The sequence below is a fragment of the Callithrix jacchus genome, chromosome 1 (assembly GCF_049354715.1).
Source record: "Callithrix jacchus isolate 240 chromosome 1, calJac240_pri, whole genome shotgun sequence".
Classification (NCBI taxonomy): Eukaryota; Metazoa; Chordata; class Mammalia; order Primates; family Cebidae; genus Callithrix; species Callithrix jacchus.
In genome coordinates, this window is record NC_133502.1 from 163897088 (window position 1) to 163918746 (window position 21659).

Consider the following 21659-nt stretch of genomic DNA (forward strand, 5'->3'; position numbering starts at 1 on the left):
ATTAATCAGTAGTGCTTACTGATTTTCAGTTAGTGCTTTCTCTATTAGTTTTGCAGATAACTTAACATCCCAGCTCAGAGTTTGTTGCAGTTGATGGGACCAACGAAGGAGTTCCTCACTTCATAGAGCTCCATTTACTCAAAGAAGCCTCGATTATTTTCTAAACATTTTGAGCACCTAATTTACATCTTCTGGAGAAGGAAGTAGGAGGTTTCATGGAAGATTCTGAAATATTCTATTTGAGTTCCAACCTAGTGGCAGAGCCAGCAGAACTGTTGACTATGGTGGAAGAGAAATAAATTCATCTTTTGTGAGTTGATTGCCTCTTTTGGGCAATGTCATCATCAGTGTCATTATTACCTCACCACTGTCACCATTGTCTCACCATCACCTCCAAGGCCAGACACTCAACACTACCACAAACATGGTGACCATCAAGAACACAGCTTGCAGCACCGTCATGACTGTTATCACCAACACCATCAAATCCAGAACCATATATTTACCTTTCATTCTTAATATACCTATTTTACAAATGAAGAAATGGAAACTGAGAAATTAAGCTGTTATCCCAAGATTACTCAGCTGATAAGTGATGGGAAAAATAGAAACAATAGATGTAAGTGCTGAGTGAATTTAGATTTCTGCGATTCAACTCTCATAGTATACAACTGGAAAGAAACTGAATACGTAAGAGGCAAGGAATGGCCCAAACGTCCTTCTGACTTAGGACGCACTAACTCTGCTACACAGACCCATTCTCCCTTCTGTGCTTTTGTGTTATTGCTAGACTTTCCCTATTACACATTTTTTTTGCTTCCTATACATGCATGTATTGAACAAAATAATAAATCAAAAGAAAATGAGCACAAGTTCCCAGAAAATGATGCAAACGTTTTTTAAAAAAATGATTTTTTTCTTGCACAAACTAAATTTGACAAGAAATAAATTTATCTCCTTCACTTAAAGTAACCCCATACATACTGCATGAATTTAGTATGCTGTCTCAGAATGAAGATGGAAGCTTTATTAAGTTGCCTAGACCACAGCTTGCCAGCCAAAAAAGAATAATCCTGAGTCCATGTGTAGGGAGAAAAGGTAGAGTTTTCTAATGTTATGTGAGCGGATGGAGAGGCAATGGAGCAGAGCAATGGAGAAAGGCAGTGCCAGAGGGCAGGGGTGGATCCAGAGAGTCCTCTTTAATCTCAGTGGTGGGAAAAGGTTTGGGCTTGAGTGACAAGGATTAGTTTCATATTTGAGGGATGAAATGGTTTATAGCTTCTGAATTGTTTCCTTCCTCAGGTGAAACACTGCCAGGTCTATGGGAGGAGGAAACAAAGCTTCCTCAAATTGAAACGAGTTTAGAACCAGGGCTTCCAGAATTGGATGGAGAGTGTGCGTTGACCACAAAGCCTCTGGCTGCATCTCTGAGACATTCTCCTGGGCAGGTTATGACACTCTGACAACATCTGACCCCTCTTCCCTCTGTAAGCTCTAGGCCATGCTTGCCATGTCCTATACTTAGCCTTTCCAACATGCTTTATCCTCTGAACAGTGAAGTCCCAATTGAAGCTAAGGTCCAGACACGATTGTCTACTCTGGCTTCACTTTGGACACATGGTCTCCTTTGTAGTGATAACTTTATTTTCAAATTCTTATTAGAATATTTCTGGGTGTAGGAGGTAACAGAAAGGCAGACATGAAGACAGAGGCTAAGACCTGATTTCAAAACTTACATGGAATTAAGGAAACAAGAATCTACACACAAGGCCTCATACTGATTATGCATCTTATCAAGAGTTGTAGTTATTCAGAGCTTGATCAGCTGCACTTATGACTATGATCCCTGTTTGTACATCCAACTTTAACATCTTTTTCAGGGAACTTTACTGCTCCTGCTTCTTGCCATCACCTACAAAATCCTGCCCCTGCCTTTTAGCCTTTGTCAGACTTTGTACTGAATATTGAATCTGTTCTTTAGATAGTCAAAAAATATTTTTGTGAATCTGGTATTCCACCAACAGAGGAAGGAAGGAAGGAAGGAAGGGAGGGAAAGTTATGGTTTGCTGCTCCAATGAAATTACAATCAAAAGGGGAAGCCAGAGGGTAATAAACAATTTCAAAAACTTAGGATGTCCCAAGAACTGTGAAAGAGGAGCACAGAAAGATTTTACTTGGTGACCTTGGTTGGTTGGAGAAGTCAGGATGGAATTTTTTGTGACGTTACATTTAAACAGAGATGAATAATGAGTAGATTTTAGCCAGAAGTTTCTAAAACAATCTTCTAGGGAAAGAAAAAAATTTGATAAAGCCCAACTTGTTGTAATGGAAGAGAACACCAGAGGAACCTCAGCTATGGTTTTAGGAAATGTAAGAGTGGAAATGGGCGAATAATGGGAGTTGAGGCAGGATAGTTAAGCAAGGGACAGTCTGTGCAAGACTTTACAAGATGGGTAAAGAATCACAAGATTAGACACTAATCTATTGATATAGTTGTGTTATGGATCCAGTGTTTAGTGGAACATTGTACAAAGCAACTTCTTGATAAATACAAAGTTAAATGTGTGGTGTGAAGAGCAGTCAATCCAGAAAAATGCACTGAAGTGTTGCACTTTGTTCATTTCTTACCCAGCTTGCTCTGAATGTATTACAGAAAATAGGAGCTTGGTGTCCTCATCTGTTAAATGGGGCACTATGATAATCACATGAGGCAGTATATGAAAGGCAGCTAGCTCCTAGTATGTGCTAAGTATAAGTTTTTAACCATTGCCTCCCTTCATTGCTTTTCAATTTAGGTAATCATAGATCCTGTCTTTAGAGTAATGTCTATGTTAGATAAGGAATACACATCAGAAGCTCCACAGACATAATGTCAAAATTAAATAGCAATATTACAAATAATTATATGTATTCTGTGACCTCTCATTTGCAAAGCATACTGATGGCAGGAAGCTGAGACTCAGAGTCGAAGTGATTTACCTAGTCACTCAGCTGCTTAGTGATAACATTGGTAGAAGAACCAAGGTCCCTTTCCTGTCTAAACCTCTTCCCCTCTGACCCCTCCCCATCTCCAACTACTTATCTCCTATCCCCCTCTATTCCTACCATTCACACCAATACTTAATTCCCATTTTGCCCCTAAATATGTGACCCAAGGTTAGTCATATGGGTGTTTGTGTCTGTTTGCACTTGACTGTTATGTCTTCTATAAAAGTAAGGACAAAAAGAATTATTCACGTATTCTCTCCATAGACTAATTAAGGTGAACACAGGAAACAAGCAAGTGAGAGAATAAACTAGACTCTCAGTCCATTGTGAACTCCAATGTAGATATGATTGCAGAATTTGTGCTATATAGTCCTAGAGAAAATGAAGACAAGTGGAAGGATGAAAAGGAATATTCATTAAAACTTCAAGGGAACATCAAGTATTTTACTTATGTAAGGAATACCTGATTTGGATTAAATTCAAACACCAAATGTTTCAATCCTTAAGGCTTCTTTCATGTAAACCTTTTGTCTCTATTGGTTCATAAAATCTGACTTTCTCCAAATTCAATCCTTCAGCAAGTTATTCTGATTTTTCCTTTGACTATCTCTCATGTCTGTTTTTCTTCGCTTCATCCATTTGTGGTGGTCATGAGCCAAACCCTTATTACCTTACCCTAAGTCTCTCCACTTCTTGTTATTTATTTATTTATTTATTTCATTTATTTTTAACATATGTAGGGGGTATATGTGCAGGTTTCTTACATGCCTGTATTGGGTACTGGTAAAGTCTGGGTTTTTAGTATGCTCATCCCCTGTATAGTGAATATTATACCCAATAGATGTATTTTCAACCATTATCCCTTTCCCATCTTCCTCCCTTTTGTATACTTCAGTGTCTATGATTTCACTCTATATGTCCACAGGAACCCACTGTTTGGCTCCCACTTGTAAGTTAGAACATGTGGTCTTTGACTTTCTGTTTCCGAGTTATTTAACTGAGGATAATAGCCTCTAATTCCATCCATGTTGCTGCAAATGAATACCTTCTTTCTTTTTTTAGGTCTGAGCAGTATCCCATGGTACATCCACTGCATTTTCATTATTCAGTCTTGTCTTGATGGACACTTAGGCTGTTGATTCCATACCTTTGCTATTGTAAATAGTTCTACAAAAAAAAAAAAGAAAAAAAAGCAAATGCAGGTGTCTTTTTATGTAATTATATATTTCCCTTTAGGCATATACCCAGTACTGGGATTGCTAGACTGAAGATAGTTCTATTTCAGCCCTTTGAGAAATCTCTATACTGTTTTCCATAAAGGTTGTACTACTTTACATTCCCACCTACAATGTATAAGCATTCCCTTGTCTTTGCATGCTTGCTAACATCTGCGGTTTTTAGAGTTTTTATTAATAGTCATTCTGACTGGCGTAAGATGGTATCTCATTGTGGTTTTAATTTGCATTTATTTAATGATTAATGATGTTGAGTATGTTTTCTTACGCTGGTTGCCCACTCGTATGTCTCATTTTGAAAATGTCTAGGCTGCGCACGGTGGCTCACACCTATAATCCCAGCACTTTGGGAGGCCGGGGCGGGTGGATCACGAGGTCAAGAGATCGAGACCATCCCGGTCAACAAAGTGAAACCCTGTCTCTACTGAAAATACAAAAATTATCAGGGCATGGTGGTGCGCGCCTGTAATCTCAGCTACTCAGGAGGCTGAGGCAGGAGAACTGCTTGAACCCAGGAGGCGGAGGTTGCGGTGAGCCGAGATCGCACCATTGCACTCCAGTCAGTAACAACAGCAAAACTCTGTCTCAAAAAAAAAAAAGAAAAGAAAATGTCTGTTATGTCATTTGCCCACTTTTTAAGAGAGTTATTTATTATTTTCTTGTCAAATTGTTTGAGTTCCTTGTAGATTCTGGATATTAGCCCTTCATTGGATTCATAGTTTGCAAATATGTTTTTTCCCATTCTGTAGGAGGTCTATTTTGCTGTGCAGAAGCTCTTTAGTTTAATTCAGTTCCATTTGTCTATTTTTTGTTTTTGTTTTGTTTGCTTTTGAGGACTTTGTTATAATATTTTTTTTGCCAAGGCCAATGTCCAGAAGAGTATTTTCTTTTTTTTGAGACGGAGTTTTGCTCTTGTTACCCAGGATGGAATGCAATGGCACGATCTCGGCTCACCGCAACCTCCGCCTCCAGGGTTCAGGCAATTCTCCTGCCTCAGCCTCCTGAGTAGCTGGAATTACAGGCACGCGCCACCATGCCCAGCTAATTTTTTGCATTTTTAGTAGAAACGGGGTTTCACCATGTTGACCAGGATGGTCTCGATCTCTTGACCTCGTGATCCACCCGCCTCAGCCTCCCAAAGTGCTGGGATTACAGGCTTGAGCCACCGGGCCCGGCCCCAGAAGAGTATTTTCTATGTTTTCTTTTAGGATTTTTATAGATTCACGTCTTATGTTTAGGTGCACCTCTTGTTTTTTCTGTCTTAAATTCATGCTGTATTTTGCCAGCTCAATCTTTTTATATCTCAGTTCTGGTCAAGTCTCAATCAAAATTAGTCCAACCTTTCCAAGCAACTATAGAAAAGATTGTAAGCTCCTAACTTTGAAATTCCAGGTCCTTCAAATTTCCCATGGTTTGCTCTGCCAAATTTATGCCCGGAAATCCTTTGCCTGGTCCCTTGCACTTGAACCAAATGACTGCCTTCTGTCACTACTCTTTTGAGTTTCCTTTGCTGGAATCCTCCCTGTTCCCATGCTCAAACTCTGCTTGTTTACATCTTCAGCTCAAATGTGGGCTCTTCCATGAAGATCCCCAGTGATTTCCAACCTCACTGCAAAACACTGTTCTTCGACTTTTCAGCCAGAAATGTCCTCCAGAGTTATTGGATTCCATTCTCCATTTTTCCTCCTGTAAAACATTGGTTTATTCAATCATTTAAAACATTAATTTGTGGCAGCTATGTTTCATTTCTCACATTATCTCCAGTGCCTGGCATGCTGCTTGAAACACAAAAGCCTAATAACTCTCCTTGGAATAAATTGGTTATTCTGTGAGTTTCAGCAAAGAGGAAGTTTGTCAAAAGTGTTGAAGGTAGCTTACTGTGAACTTCAGCAAAGAGAAAAGTTTGTCAGAAGTGTTGAAGGTAGCTCTGATCGAAACAAGAATAATCCCCGAATAATGGTTAATTTATAATCTAATTTAGACAGAGAAAAGAAAAACCCAAAAAGAGTTTTTTCTCTTAATGTTTATCTTTGAAGGCCTCATGTGCATTACGTTTATGAGTGTCTTGATCTTGCTCAAAATTGTTTTGTTTTTCTTCTTTTTCCTGGCCCTCCCCCACCTCCCTTTCCTTTTACCATGTTCTTAAAAAGTTGAGAATGGTTTATCTTAGCATTTGTAAGTTTATTTGTGGATGCAATTGTGAAGCTCATCATGTCAGTTTTATGAGAAGTCTCAGTCCATTGTCCTTAGAAAACGAAAATGATTAACATTGATTTGTTTTGTTACCCAATTGTTTAAATTATAATAACTCCCCATCAAGGTTTCTTAAGTACAGCTGTGTTTATGGATTAAGATCTACTGACTCAAATATTTACAGTGTTCCAAAAATTACGAGAACATACAGTGTCAGGAATTTTCCATAGGCTGCTCCTTTGAGCTGGAGTGGGTTTCTGTTCAACTTGAAGAAAAGGCATTAGGACAGTTTCAAAGGGGATGGAGAGGTCTATGCGATTGCATCTCCAGACAGGCCCCAAATGGAATAGCTCTGAAGAAGGAAAACATTGGCTGAAATGGCTCTGTTAACATGTAATGTTTAGCTATTTTAAAGGAGCTGACATAGAAGGCTTGAGGCCGTATGACTATGAAGGACAGACCCTCCCAGCTTATAAAATCTAGCCTGCTGCTATCACTAAACTTTCTTTATGTTGCTTAAGGATGCCTTTGCCTTGACATATTTGAAGTGCAACCGGCCTGGCATGGAAACAGCTCCATAATTGTCTAGTTCTATGATATGCACAAAGTATTTCACCTTTCTGGACCTTTTGTTCTTATCTATGAAATGAGGGTAGTGGGGAGGACAAAATAATATAGCATGATATTTTGCAGATACAGATGTTCAGTGAACATTCATTGGCATCCTTCTTCTTTAAGCCAGATTCTGCCCTTGGAAACACAGACCTATAAGCAGTATTTTTCCCAGAAGAAGCTTATAAAATGATAGGAATGATACTGTCTTAGGAATATAAAAGTCTGAATTTTAGCTTCTCTGTGCATCTCCTCACCATGGACTTTAATTAATCCACTTCTCCTCTCTTGATCATGTCTCCATCTACCCCTTGTGCCCTTCTATTGGCTTCCTCATGGCTGGGACTATGCCTCATTTGAACTTATGCTGTGACAGAGAGCCAAGATTATGATAAGACCTAGAATGTTTTTTTGAAGAAATAGAAGGATGGAAGAAAGTAGAGGAGAAGAAAAATGGCAGAGAAGAAAGGGGATGAAAGAAGGAAGAAATCTACAAATCTGGAATAAGCAAACTTATCCTACCCAAATCATATAAATAGAAGGCTAAGAGAAAACACACACACACACACACGCACATGCATGCACTATGCTGAACGGTTAAATCACAAGAATAACCTACTAACCTAATACATCTCCATTGAGCTTTATAGTTCACAAAGTTCTTTCATAAACATTATCTAATTCAATCCTACAAAGTCCCTTGAACTAGGTTGAGCAGGGATAATTACCCTCACCTATTGGGTAATCAGACTGTGCTCAGAGCATTGAAATTATTCACCCAAGGTTATACAGGTAAATGGTGAGTTAGACTATAACTCCTACTTTATAACTTGAAATGCAGAGTTAATACACCATGCAAGTTTAGATGTACTTTTAGAGTTCAAAAAAGAAAACATAATTTTTAACCCAAATAATGAAAAGAACACAGTGAGCTAATTAGATGAACCAGCCATCAAGGTATTAGTTGTTTAGAAAAGGAAATAAGTTCATATAAGAATTGCAAGTGATTGGCAAAATATAGTGCTGTTCTAAAACACTAGCCAAATTTCAATAACTAGTACTGTTTGTGGTATTTTGATAGAAGGTATAGAACAAGGCATTTGAGGCAAGATAAACCTGCTTTTCAGTATTAGCTCAGCTACTTGTCTATTCTATGAAGCCAAGTTATGTAAACAATTTGAGTCTCAGTTTTTAAATTTGTAAATGGGACTCATAATACCTGCCTCAGAGAGCAGTTATGATACTTAAATATAATAATTGATGGAAAGCATAATACACATGCTAATAACATGTCTGTTAGTAAGGGAGAGACACATATTATCTTAGGGAAGCTGTCTGTACTCTGGAAGAAAATCAGATTTTCTTCTGCCATGCTATTATTCTAGGTGAAAACCAAGCCTTATCCTGGCATTCTCTCCATAGCATATAACAACAAGTATAATCCAAGGCAATCCACCTACCTGACAACAGTTGTAATCCCTAAGAATGCTGAAATATGAATAATTCCCCTGCAAGGGAACATTCTGTGCCTGGCAATGGGAAAAGGTTTAGAAGGAGGCAATGGAGGTTTGTTCAAACTCTGCTTGCACTAAGAACCTCATTTTCCTGCAGACACCCTTTCACATAGTAGTTCCAGTTAATATCCCAACACCTGGCTTTGACCACCTCTTGTGTGAACCTGTGTCTGACTCTGACTTCCTTGTGACAGTGTAACTCATCTGCAGAAGTTTTTTTGTTCATTCATTTATTGCTTTAATCAGTTACTTACTTAGCCACAGCATCTTAACTACTATCATGCACCTGGTTCTAAGCTGATTCTGAAATTCAATTATGCTAAATATTCACTTTAACAGCTATCACCTTAAAGACAGCCTGGTAAAAAAAAGTTTTCACCCTTGAGTCAAAGAGATTGTGATATTAATTCTCCTTAGCATCATGAATTTGAAAAAAAAAATAAGTTACTTTTTAGCAGGTGCTATTCTCCCTGCTTTACCTTGCATCAGTTAACTTTCTGAATTATGATTGAAATCCTGTGAGGTAGCACTCTTACAACCATCAACTTAAACTAAAATACTCATATGAAGTTTTCCTTGATATAGTCACATAAAATATCAGACACATTTAATCAGAGTTGACAAAATGTAATAGAGGAGGAAAACTGAAATAGAGTTTGGAAGATGAAACTCAAAATTCCAAACCTTCTCATCTAGTAGAAGGTTAGACCCTAGTCACACAACAGGGCTGTGGTAGGCAGAATAAAGATACCCATCCTCTAATCCTTGAAACCTGTGAATATGTTACATTACATGGTGATATGATTTGACTCTGTGTCCCCACCCAAATCTCATCTCAAATTGTAATCCCCATAATTCCCATGTGTTGAGGGAGGGACCAGGTCGGAGGTGATTAGATCATGGGAATGGTTTTCCCTATGCTAGTCTAATGATAATGAGTGAGTTCTCATATCTCATGGTTTTATATGGCAGTTTTCCCTGATCTTGCACACTCTTCTCTCTCCTACCTCCATGTGAAGAAGGTCCTTTCTACCCCTTCACCTTCACCATGATTGTAAGTTTCCTGAGGCCTTCCAAGCCATGTGGAATTATAAGTCAATGAATCTCCTTTCCTTCATAATTAACCAGTCTCAGGTAGTATCTTTATAGCAGTGTGAAAATGGACTCATACACCTGGTGATAGAGATTTTGCAGATCTGGTTCAGATTTTAAGGTAGGGAGATTGTCCTGGTTTATTTGGGTGGGTTCCAATCACATGAGCTCTTAAAAGCAGATAACTTTCTTCACCTGAATGTAGGAGAGTTAGAAAGATTCCAGGCATGAGAATAATCCAACACATCATTGCTGGCTTTGGGATGGAGGGGCCCATGTGGAAGAACTAGAAAAAGAACACTGCATTGTTTGGTAAATACAGGGATTAATAAATGGATTGATATGGGACAAATCAAACACAATAAGATATTAATATAAAGTCTAGAAAGTAAGCATATTGTGTTTTCACTGTACAGTTTTTACAAGTGTCCTTTCTGGTTGAAATGTTTATAGTAAAATATTAGAAAAAAATACTGTTTGGCCCTTGCTTGAATATTTACAATGATCAGATAATCATTATCTCACAAGACAGCTCATATTATTGTCCATCAGTTCTTGATGTCATAATTGTTTTGCAGTACCAATATTTTGCATTCCTTCCACCCAGTGGTCCTCATTTCAGCCTTAGGTGTCTGTAGAGAAAGTCTATTCCCTTAATCCTTTAGAAGACTGATGAGAGTGGTATAAGAAACATGGCTGTAGGGGGTTCAAGACCTGGATTTGCACCTGGTGCTCTGCACTTTAAAGTGTGGTCCTCTCACCAGCAGCAACATAGACATTGCTTGGGAGGTTTTAGACATGCAGAATTCCAGGCTGCACCCCAGACCTACTAAAGCAGAATTTGCAATTTAACAAAATCCCCATGTGACTTATTTGTAAGTTGATGTTTGAAGAATGAAATGGGATACTAAGTCAAACAACAGCAACAATGACAACCAACAACAAAAAAAACTAGATGGAATTTACACCAGGAAATTAGCATCAGGGGGTGTATTAATCTGTTCTCATGATGCTGATAAAGACATACCAAAGACTGAGTAATTTATAAAGAAAAAGAGGCTTAATTGACTCACAGTTTCACATGGATAAGGAACTTAATCATGGCAGAAGGCGAAAATCATGTCTTACATGATGATGTACAAGAAGGAATTTGTGCATGGAAACTCCTCTTTATAAAACCAACCGATCTCATGAGACTTATCGCTATCATGAGAACAGCACAAGAAAGACCTGCCCTCGTGATTCAATTACCTCCCACTAGGTACCTGTCACAACACACGGGAATTATGGAGCTACAAATTCAGGATGAGATTTGAGTGGGGACACAGCAAACCATATCAAGGAGAGAGTGAATTTAACAGCATAGAAACATAGAAGAGAGAGTTTCTAGAAGTAGGAGATTACTTGAGTGAGTGTGATGAGGAATAAGGGAAAGTTAAAGATCATCCAGAAATGAATAGACTGGGTGGCTAAGAAAGGACCTGGTGGCCAGGCACAGTGGCTCATGCCTGTAATCCCAGCCATTGGGAGGTCAAGGTGAGTGGATCACAAGGTCAAGAGAGCAAGACCATCCTGGCCAACATGGCAAAACCATGCGTCTACTAAAAATACAAAAATTAGCTGGGTGTGGTGGTGCATGCCTGTGGTCTCAGCTACTCGGGAGACTGAGGTAGGAGAATCACTTGAACCCAGGAAGCAGAGGTTGCAGTAAGGTAAGATAGCACCATTGCACTCCAGCTGGTGACAGAGTGAGACTGTCTCAAAAAAAAAAAAAAAAAGGATCTGAGGATCTGGACTTAAAGTAACCATAGCTTTGCTGCTTTACCTGACATCAATTCAATGCCAAAACTACAGTAGCATGGCAGTTCTTTGCCACTGTACTGCTTAAGCTTTCTTTGACATTCCCCGCATGTATAAAACCTGCTTGCCTCAGTTCAGTGCTTCTACAAGCAAAATTCTTAGGGTTCTCTTTGTCATAAGTTTTTCCTTGTTTTGCTCACTCAGAAGCACTTTCTGAAAGAATAATATGGCTTCCCTTCCATTTCCTGCCTCCTCCTTCCAATTACATAAGCACAGCACGAGTGTTTTAAGCATTAAAATATAGTATAGATCAATTTGTCAATATTTCTAAATGAGACTTTGCATGACATAATGTCTGCTCAGGGACCAGGGCTCTGCTTTCTTGATACTGATGACCTTAGTTATTGGGACTTTCTGGAGGGTCTTTTATTTTGTTGCTGTTTTAATGAACACACAGTAGCATTTTCATCCCTGAGTAAATGTCCAAAAACACCTTCCATCCTCCCCCTTCATTAGCCCTTCACTGGTTTTGCAACTTCTTTTAACCCTAATGGTCTTTACTGGCAGTGAATGGTCTCTCTGAGCATGCTGGTAGCTCACCTAATTGGATCTACCTCATTGTGACATCAAATAGCACCAAGGAATGGGGTGTCCTTGGACTGAGAACCTGATTATTTCATCCTTCAAGGTTCACCTTAGATAAACATATGTTTAGTGAAGCTCTCATTAATTCCCTACCTACCTCTAAATGTGGCTCAGAGAGTTAGTTGACTCCTAGTTAATAAGGATACGGTTTACTATATACACATGCCTGCTTTTTTTCTCTTTTTGAGACAGAGTCTCATTCTGTTACACAGACCAGATGCAGTGGCTTGATCACAGCTGACTGCAGCCTCATACTCCTGGGATCAAGTAACATCCTGTCCTGGCCTCCGGAGAAGCTAGGACTGCAGGTGTGCCCCACTACACAAGGCTAATTTTTCTTTTTTCTGTTTTTTAGAGATGTTGTCTTGCTTTGTTGCCCAGGGTGGAGTGTAGTGGCACAATAGTTCACTGCAGGCTCAAAATCCTGGCCTCAAACAGTCTTCTCTTCTTGGTCTCTTAAAATTCTGGGATTGTAGGTTTAAGCCACCACCCCTAGCCCATATTTCTGCTTTCGTTGTAGAAGGAAGAAACATATAAACTAACCTAACAGCTAGCATGAAAATTCCTCCCAGAGTAGGAAATGATTCGTCTATCAAGGTACCTTGATTAGCTGCTTTTGGTGAAAGATAAGACACTTAGGGCATGGTTAGAGTGGAAATTAAAATGATAACTTTTTTCAGTATTGAAAATCAGTAAAGCTGAGGCATAGAAGAGAACAGAGAAGTGAGGGGAAAATGGACAACAGTGGTGAGGGACTGGAGACTGAATCCCAGACACATTTGAAATTTAAAACTTGAAGCCAAGTCATTTGGTTACCCAGTAACTAATTAATGGCACAACTGCGTTCTATCTTCCTAGACAAAAACGTGCTTGAGAAGTCCTCATGGAAATGGCATTATGAACTCGTAGACACATTTATAAATGCAAACGTATCTCACTTAGTTGGAGATTACTATCTCCAGCACAGCCTGTGACCTAGGAATAGGCAGTGAAAGGTTTCTGAGTAGCGGACATGAAAGGATATAAAACAAGCCCCAATAATAATGCATAGCTAGTATTTATGATGCTTGCTAAGCCTCGGGTACTTTGCAAAGAGTTTTTCTCATATATGATGTGCCTAATATTTGGAAAGATAGTGTGCATATTATGCATGTTTCCAGTTTTGCTAGTAGGAAAACCGAGACTTGGAAAGGTTAAATGGGTGCCAAAGTCTATGAGTTAGAATACGATGGACTAGCAGTAGAACTCTAATTCAAAAACACCTGCTGTTTACTGAATATTTTTAACCCAAAGCTTCTTCCTATGGATAACTAAACATGCCTACTAAGCCAAGTTTTAAATTTTAGTCGTCAAATAGCCCCTTAAGTTCCAGGGTAGAGCTCATTTATTCTTTTCTTATACAATAACTTAATGATATCTGGTTATCTTGTTGATTTATTAACACATTCAAAACTGTAAATTTAGAAAGTCATAATGATGAAGAAATCCAAGAGGTAGACCTATGGGCAAGGTCAGTGAGTGCTGGAAAATTAAATGAGAGAGGACGCAAAAGCACAAAAACAAAACCAAACATGAAATTCAAACAAACAGAAGCAGTGTGAGAAAATTGAATGTTTGTTAAATTCAGCAAAATTGTCATTATATTCTGGTCCAGAACATCACTGTGAAGAGTGATAACTCTGAGTTAAAAAGAAATCATGCTGTAGTTCCCATTTTGAAGTAATATGACAGAATAAAATATACTTCAGGGGAAAGTAATCTATTTTCAATGATTAAAATTAGCACTTGAGCAGTGAATGACATTAGCTTATGTGGAGAAGCTATTTTGGTACCCACCTTGGCCTTGTATATACATGTGAATTCTGTGTCCTGGAGTTGCACCACCCTGAGTCATATTTACTACTTTCTACAGTGGGAAAATAATTATTTCTGAGGGTCCTTGTGAAGAGGAAAATAGGTGACATGTATAACATACTCGACAGATAGATTATGTTATGTTGTATTAAATCATGTTGAAAGGTCATTTTTGTCGCCAAAATGGAAAAGTTCTGGCAGTTGTAAAGACTTTCTCCAAGATGGTGTAGGTCTTGCCTGAAAATAGAATGTGCTTGAAGTGTTCACTCATCCTTAGGAGGAGAAAACAGGAGACAGACTTTCCCATTCTGGCGTTATCTATTTCCACTTGGTGGAGAAAGCCATAATGTGTCAGATACACTAACTCTTGTTCTTCACATCCCAGCCAGCATAGCGCAAGAGACAGAAATAGCATTCATCGAAAGCCGCAATTACCTCATTTCACTGGCCCGTTTGTGTGAGATGTGCCTTGCCTCACAGTGACTGCATGGGGCCAAAAGTCCAGCAAACAGAGCTGCTGCTTGTCCAAGAAACGGCCCTGCAAACAGGAGAGGACAGTATGTTCCCTGAGCAGATTGGGACCCTTGGCTGTTTCACGAGTGTTTTTGTTTTTCAGGCCAGAAACAGTGTCTGAACTCCTGGGGATTTCCCAAGCCCCATTCCTAAGGCAGCCAGGCTTCCTCTGACATCATCCCTGAGTGATGGGGTGCAGAGAGGGGGTCACACACAAGGCAGTCCAGGAGCAGGTTGAGCACGATTGCGGGAAATCAAACAGCTAGTGTTAGAGTGGTCAGAAAAACAAGGAGAGTTTTCTGAAAATAGTGCCTGGCATATTATGGACACTCAAGAAGTAGATCTTGAATGAAACACTGATAAATGGAATGACTGGAATCCCCAATTATGTGGTCAGTATACGGCAGAGATAGATTTCAGCTAGAGTGACCAAGTACTCTGCTTTTCTTAGGACTAAGAAGTTTCTGTGGACATGGGAATGTGTGTGATAACTTTGGAAAAGCCCTGGGAACATTGGGATGAGTTTGTGACCTTAATTTCAGTCCAGGTGTTTTTGATTTCAAAGTTGAGGTCTTTAGTCATAAAGCAAAAGTCTGTCTTCAAGCAGACTTGAGTTTAATTTAAAAAAAACTGAGAATAGACAAATATTGTGTAAATTGAAAGAGTATACTTGCTTGAAGAAAGGAGTTAGCAGCTTAGTCAACCACTATTCACCAATTACCACCACTTTGTGCTAAGAGTACTCTCATTTGTTTAGAAAATTCTTCTATTAAATATGTATTTCAATGAGCCCAGTCATAGAAATTGCATTCTCCTTGCCAATGAATGGTTTAGGAATGAGCATGTAACATAATTTTGGTCAATGAAACATGTGAGGAGGTCTGATAGGCAGATTCGTGGAAAGGTGTTCATGTTCTTCAAAAGAAACCAACATCAACAAAAGCTTCCATCACCCACAGCACATTTTTATATCAGTATGAGACACTTGGAACTGGGTGGCTGTTTTAGATTTACTGAGGGAACTAAAGCTAGGTTAGAAGATGGGGAAGGTGGAAAGAATGTGAATCTTTTATGACATTGTTGAGCTATTAAATTTATTGACCTTGTAGTCATTTCACCTTCAGACTTGTGAGATAATACATTGTCTTTGTTACTGAAGCAATTTGAGACAAGGAATTGTAAAGGCAGTCAATAACATCCTAGTGAATAAAATATCCAAAATGTAATAGGACACAGAGGAAGGAGAGATGCTCATGAGATGACAACATCAGGGAAGGTTTCATGAAGGATCTAACACTTGAATCTTGCTGTGGAAAAAGAGGTATGCTCTTAACAGACAAAAATAAAACATAGGAAAACAACACTAGAAAAACTACAAAGGATGTAGTGCTCTGGGTACAGCTGGATAAAAGCATGGGGTCTAATTTGGGTAAACCTAGGGTTTACAAGAGTGACTAACTGAACAGAAAGCAGGAAATGTTTTCAGGAAGCAGAACATAAAAAGTTTTGAATTTGAGGCTAAGCAAACTAAAATTTCCTCATAGATGGCAGAGTCACTGAAAATGATTAGCTAGGATGTCAACCTACCTCTTCAGAGACCTACTGCTAGCCATTGTTCTCTCTCCTTTATTTGAACTCACTTAGCATTTAGAACCATAGTACTCATCTTTAGAAATGTATCAGAATCACCAGAAGAATATGTGAATGTGTGTGTGATTCTAATATGGTGATTGTAATATGACTTACCTTAGTACACACACACACACACACACACACATACACACAAAGACACACATACACACCCTTTAGTTGATATATATATGTATGACATGAGCTGTTGCTATAAAGAGAGAGATCTGGAGTTTTATTTTAATTTTTTTACTTTCTGTTAAGCTCACAGGTGACTTTGAAGTGCAATTATGCTTGAGAACCACAGACATGGTTAACTATAATTTTGAATATTTTAACCTTACTTATGTGGAAAGTCTCCCAGAGTGTCAACCTAGAAAAAATATCAGAGATTTTCTAAGCAAACACCTTCAGTTCTGGCTGATCATTATCCCACTTTCCTGTACAATAATGCAAAGGTATAGTAACCTCTACAAAGCCATGCGGATGTACTAACTCTTATCACCATCACTATTATTATTATAATTAATGATTAAAGAAAACATATAGAAGTTAAATAATTTATTCAAAGCCAAGCTGAACTTTATCATCAGATCTGGGGCTAAAACGAAGTTTCAGCATCACTTATCCAGCATTCTTTCAATTAAGCCAAGTTGCTGATATTTCAGTAATGCATATTTCCCCAAATATTCTGCAATTACTTTTTGTAAAAAACATGTGTTATATTTCTTTCGATCTTCGATAATCCCAGCTGTATCCTTCTTGGATAACTGACTCCTATATGATTAATTAAATATCACTTTTCCAGGGGTTCTAAAACATGAACATACATTGGAATTACCTGAATCTGTGTAAAAATACATATTCTGTGGCCAACTTTGGAATTTATGATTCAATATGTCTGAAGTAGTGATTCTGGTGATTCATAAGTGTAAAACGTTTCTCATATAAGGTCTATGCTACTTGGAATCACACTTTGAGAGATACTACATTAGTCCAACTCCATAGGTGAAATTTTGTCTAAAAAAGCATTTTTTTAGTCAAGAAAAATGGATTTATTTCCTGGATCTGGCACTTTTGAACTATAACTTGACAGAATTACCTTCTCTAATGCAGTGTCAGTGTGCAAATATATAAATGGGGCTGGTAATAAATACCTAGAATGTTGACTACAGACAGCACAATGTGCCGGGTATAATGTTTGGCATGTGAAAGGACTCACTTAACTGTCCATTTTCCAGCTCCCTTTCCCTGTGGATCCTCCTTCCCCATAGAGAGAGATATTCTCTGGCTCCAGTTGGAGATTCATGACTCTTCTTCTAGCTGGCTCTCCTTCAGTGAGCTTGAGTTTACACTTCTACCACCAAATTGCTAAAACGCATATGGAGCATATTTCTAGGAAATGTTATGCAAATCATTTCAAAGGGGGAAATATGATAGGCAAATTATGTCAGTATAATCCTCAAAGTAGTACTTTGGAGATAAAACCTATCACATATGTTCTGTTTCACTTACTTTGGCATTTTTAACAGTTTAACCATAGCAGCTGTTCCTGCTCACTAATTGCCTGCAACATTAAACAATGGTTGCACATCAGTTCCCAGACTTTTCCTTCTGTGTCAACCTCACAGCCTCCAGATAAATGGAAGTTTCCCCAGGTCGTTTCATTCCTCTTGTGCTAAACTATGTCATCATATGACTGAGCAAAAGATGGTATGTGAAAGATCAAGGTGACCTTTGATGTAAACCTTGGGGAAACAAGAGCAGTAACAGATGGGGTTCCAGAGCCTGAGAAAATCTGGCCCCAGACAATCTTTCCATGACTCAAAGGACTGCAACTAAGTTTTCATCACTACCTGGGTTGATTTTTCCATGTGAATTTGCTGGGACGTTCTTTATCAGAAACTATGTACAGCCATACATCTTGTTGTTAAAACTATAAACGTTCAATTTATTGTTGATTCTTCATTCTGATCTTCTGTGAAAGTCAGTCTGTGAGTCCTATTAGTGTTTTCATTTAAATTCTTGACTGTCTGTTTTCTCAAGCCCTACAGCTCCTACACAAGCCACCACCTTCTTTAGGCAGGTTTACTACAATACCATTCCAACTAATATTCTCTGACTTCTGCTTAACCCCACTCCACTCACTCATTCTCCACCCCTGCTAGAATGATGTAAGGTGCAAGTTGTATTATGCCATTCTCTTTAAACTCCTTCCAGTGACTCCCCACTAGTCTCAGAATCTAAGTCCAATGTCATCATCCTGATTGACTGGAAATGAACATTGTTCAATATGGTAGCCACTCAATGCAGGTGACTTATTAATAAAAATGAAATTTAAAATTCAATGTCTCAATGATACTGGCCACATTTCCAGTGCTCAATAATCACATGTAGCAAGTAGCTACCATTTTGGACAATGAAGACATAGAATATTTCCTTAATCACAAAAAATTCTACTATACAGTCCTGATGTAAATACTGAAAACTGGTTAATATTTTTTAATTTATTGTATTGTTATGCATGGCCATAATATAGGTAAACAATGGCTGGAAGTGCTTCTAAGAAGAATGAAAACTGATGTGAGAATTCTAGAAAGTAACATTTCTTAATGAAATGAGAATGTTTATAGGCTCCAAACAACTCTCACACAGATTCCAACGGGAATGGATTCAAAGATGTTTACTGCAGCATTATTTTCTGTTAGTAGGAGATGAAAGGCAACCTAAGTGTCTGTGACCAGAGAATTGGATGAGTAAAATATACAAGATGCATATCACAGAATCTATGAAGTAGTCAGAAGAAAGGAACTAGATGCATACCTACCCATCTTAAAACATAGTGTTATACTTTTACTGCAGAATATTAATGTGATAAAATAATAATTTAAAAATTACTGATAAATGGAAACACTTGGATGAATTTCACAAATGTTAAGTGGAATGAAAGAAGCCAGACATCAGGCAATACACACTGTATGATTCCATGTTTGTGAAGTTAGACATGCAAATTGATCTATGGTAATAGAAATCAGAAGAGTAGTTGCATCTAATTGGGGATTTACTGTGAATGGAGAGAAAGGCATTTTCTGGGATGATGGAAATATTCTATATTTTGGCTTGGGAGTCCATTATATGGGAATAGACATTTGTCAAACTCATTTAACTGTACACTTCAGAACTGTGCATCTTACTGCATGTAAATATACCCCAATAAAATTGTTTTTAAACAATGTTCTAAAGGCAAAAATAAATTAATTTCAGATGAGATATTTGTCACAAGTATACATGCATGTAAAACCATGATATGTATTGTACAAGGGTACTTATATAGAAAAGTATATTATAACAAAATTTTGCTAAAAGTCAAGGAAGATAAATGATAATAAGAAACAGGGATCAAAGAGACAAAAATTAGAATAAAGTAAACTAGAGAGGATCCTTAAGTGGACTAGAGGTTACTGAGCCATGACTGGGGTTTATAATAACTCAATTCAACTCTCTGCTCTTGAAACCAGTAAAACCCTCACTGGGAGAGAGTCCATCTTTTCTAGGGATACTAAACTGATATTGTATATTATTGCGTTTGTCTCCCTCTTCGTTTTTTTACTTTTTATGTTTTTGAGACGGAGTTTCGCTCTTGTTACCCAGGCTGGAGTGCAATGGCGCGATCTCGGCTCACCGCAACCTCCGCCTCCTGGGTTCAGGCAATTCTCCTGCCTCAGCTTCCTGAGTAGCTGGGAGTACAGGCACGCGCCACCATGCCCAGCTAACTTTTTGTATTTTTTTTTTAGTAGAGGCGGGGTTTCACCATGTTGATCAGGATGGTCTCGATCTCTTGACCTCGTGATCCACCCGCCTCGGCCTCCCAAAGTGCTGGGATTACAGGCTTGAGCCACCGCGTCCGGCCATCTCTCTCTTCTAATGGAGTAATGATGACTGTAGGAAGGAGAAATGAGTTAGAAAGAATAGGAAGTGTAAACAAAGGAGAGGGAGGATGAGGAAAACAGGAGAGATGGGGGTACAGAGAGACATGGATAGGCTAAAAGGAAAAAGAAATGAAATAAGTTGACATTTGAATCTTCAGTTTCTGAGCCAGCTCCTTCTCTGGAACTTTCAGTAATATAAACAAATACGTCAAATATATATATATATATATATATATATATATATATATATATATATATATTTTTTCCTTTTGCTTAAACTAGTTTAAGTTGTGTTTCTGTTCCTTGCTGTAAAAATGTACTAATTTTTTAGTGTGGTTTATCGTTATAAGAAACTTGTGTTAAACCCTATTTTACCACTTTAAAAACTTTTTATTGTTGAAATATTCAAACATATACACAGAGAAATCAATGTAATAAATACTTAGCTTCAACTAGTTTTTGTATATTGTTAATCTTGTTTCACTCACCCCATCTCCTTGCCCCTGTCTCCCCTCTATCCAAGACACTATTGGATTTGAAGCCAATCCAGACACCACCTGGTCATTCAAACATAAATATTTAAATATACAGCTCTAAAATTAAGATTCTTTCAGAAAAGTATAACCACAATACTGAGAACACAAAAAATCTCTTAATGTTATTAAATATGAGCCCAATATTCAAATTTCCCTGATTGTATGATATATATAATTTTAGCATTTTCTATTATACTTTAAGTTCTGAGGTTCACTTGCAGAACATGCAAGTTTGTTACATAGGTATACATGTGTCATGGTGGTTTGCTGTATTCATCACCCTGTCATCTACATTATATATTTCTCCTAATGCAATCCCTCACCTATCCCCACGACCCCCTGCTATCCCTCCCCTAGGACTCCACCTCCTGACAGGCCCCAGTGTGTGATGTTCCCCTCCTTGTGTCCATGTGTTCTCATTGTTCAATATCCACTCATGAGTGAGAACATGCAGTGTTTGGTTTTCTGTTATTGTGTCAGTTTGCTGAGAATAATAGTTTCTAGCTTTATCCATGTCCCTGCAAAGGACATGAACTTATCCTTTTATATGGCTGCATAGTATTCCATGGTGTATATGTGCCACATTTTTTAAATCCAGTCCATCATTGATGAGCATTTGGGTTGTTTCCAATTCTTTGCTATTATAAACAGTGCCACAATAAACATACATGTGCATGTGTCATTATAATAGTATGATTTATAATCCTTTGGGAATATACCCAGTAATGGAATTGCTGGGTCAAATGGTATTTATATGGTTGAGCTAATTTACACTCCCACCAATAGTGTAAAGCATTCCTATTTCTCCACATCCTTTCCAGCAAGTGTTGTCTTCAGATTTTTAAATGATCGCCGTTGTAACTGGAATGAGATGGTATCTCAATGTGGTTTTGATGTGCATTTTTCTATTGACCAGTGATGATGAGCTTTTTTTTTCCATAAGTATGTTGGCTGCATAAATGTCTTCTTTTGAGATGTCTCTGTTCATAGCCTTTGCCTACTTTTTGATGTTTTTTTTTTTTCTTGTAAATTTATTTAAGTTCTTTGTAGATTCTGGATATTAGCCCTTTATCAAATGGGTAGATTGCAAAAATGTTTTCCCATTCTGTTGGTTGCCAG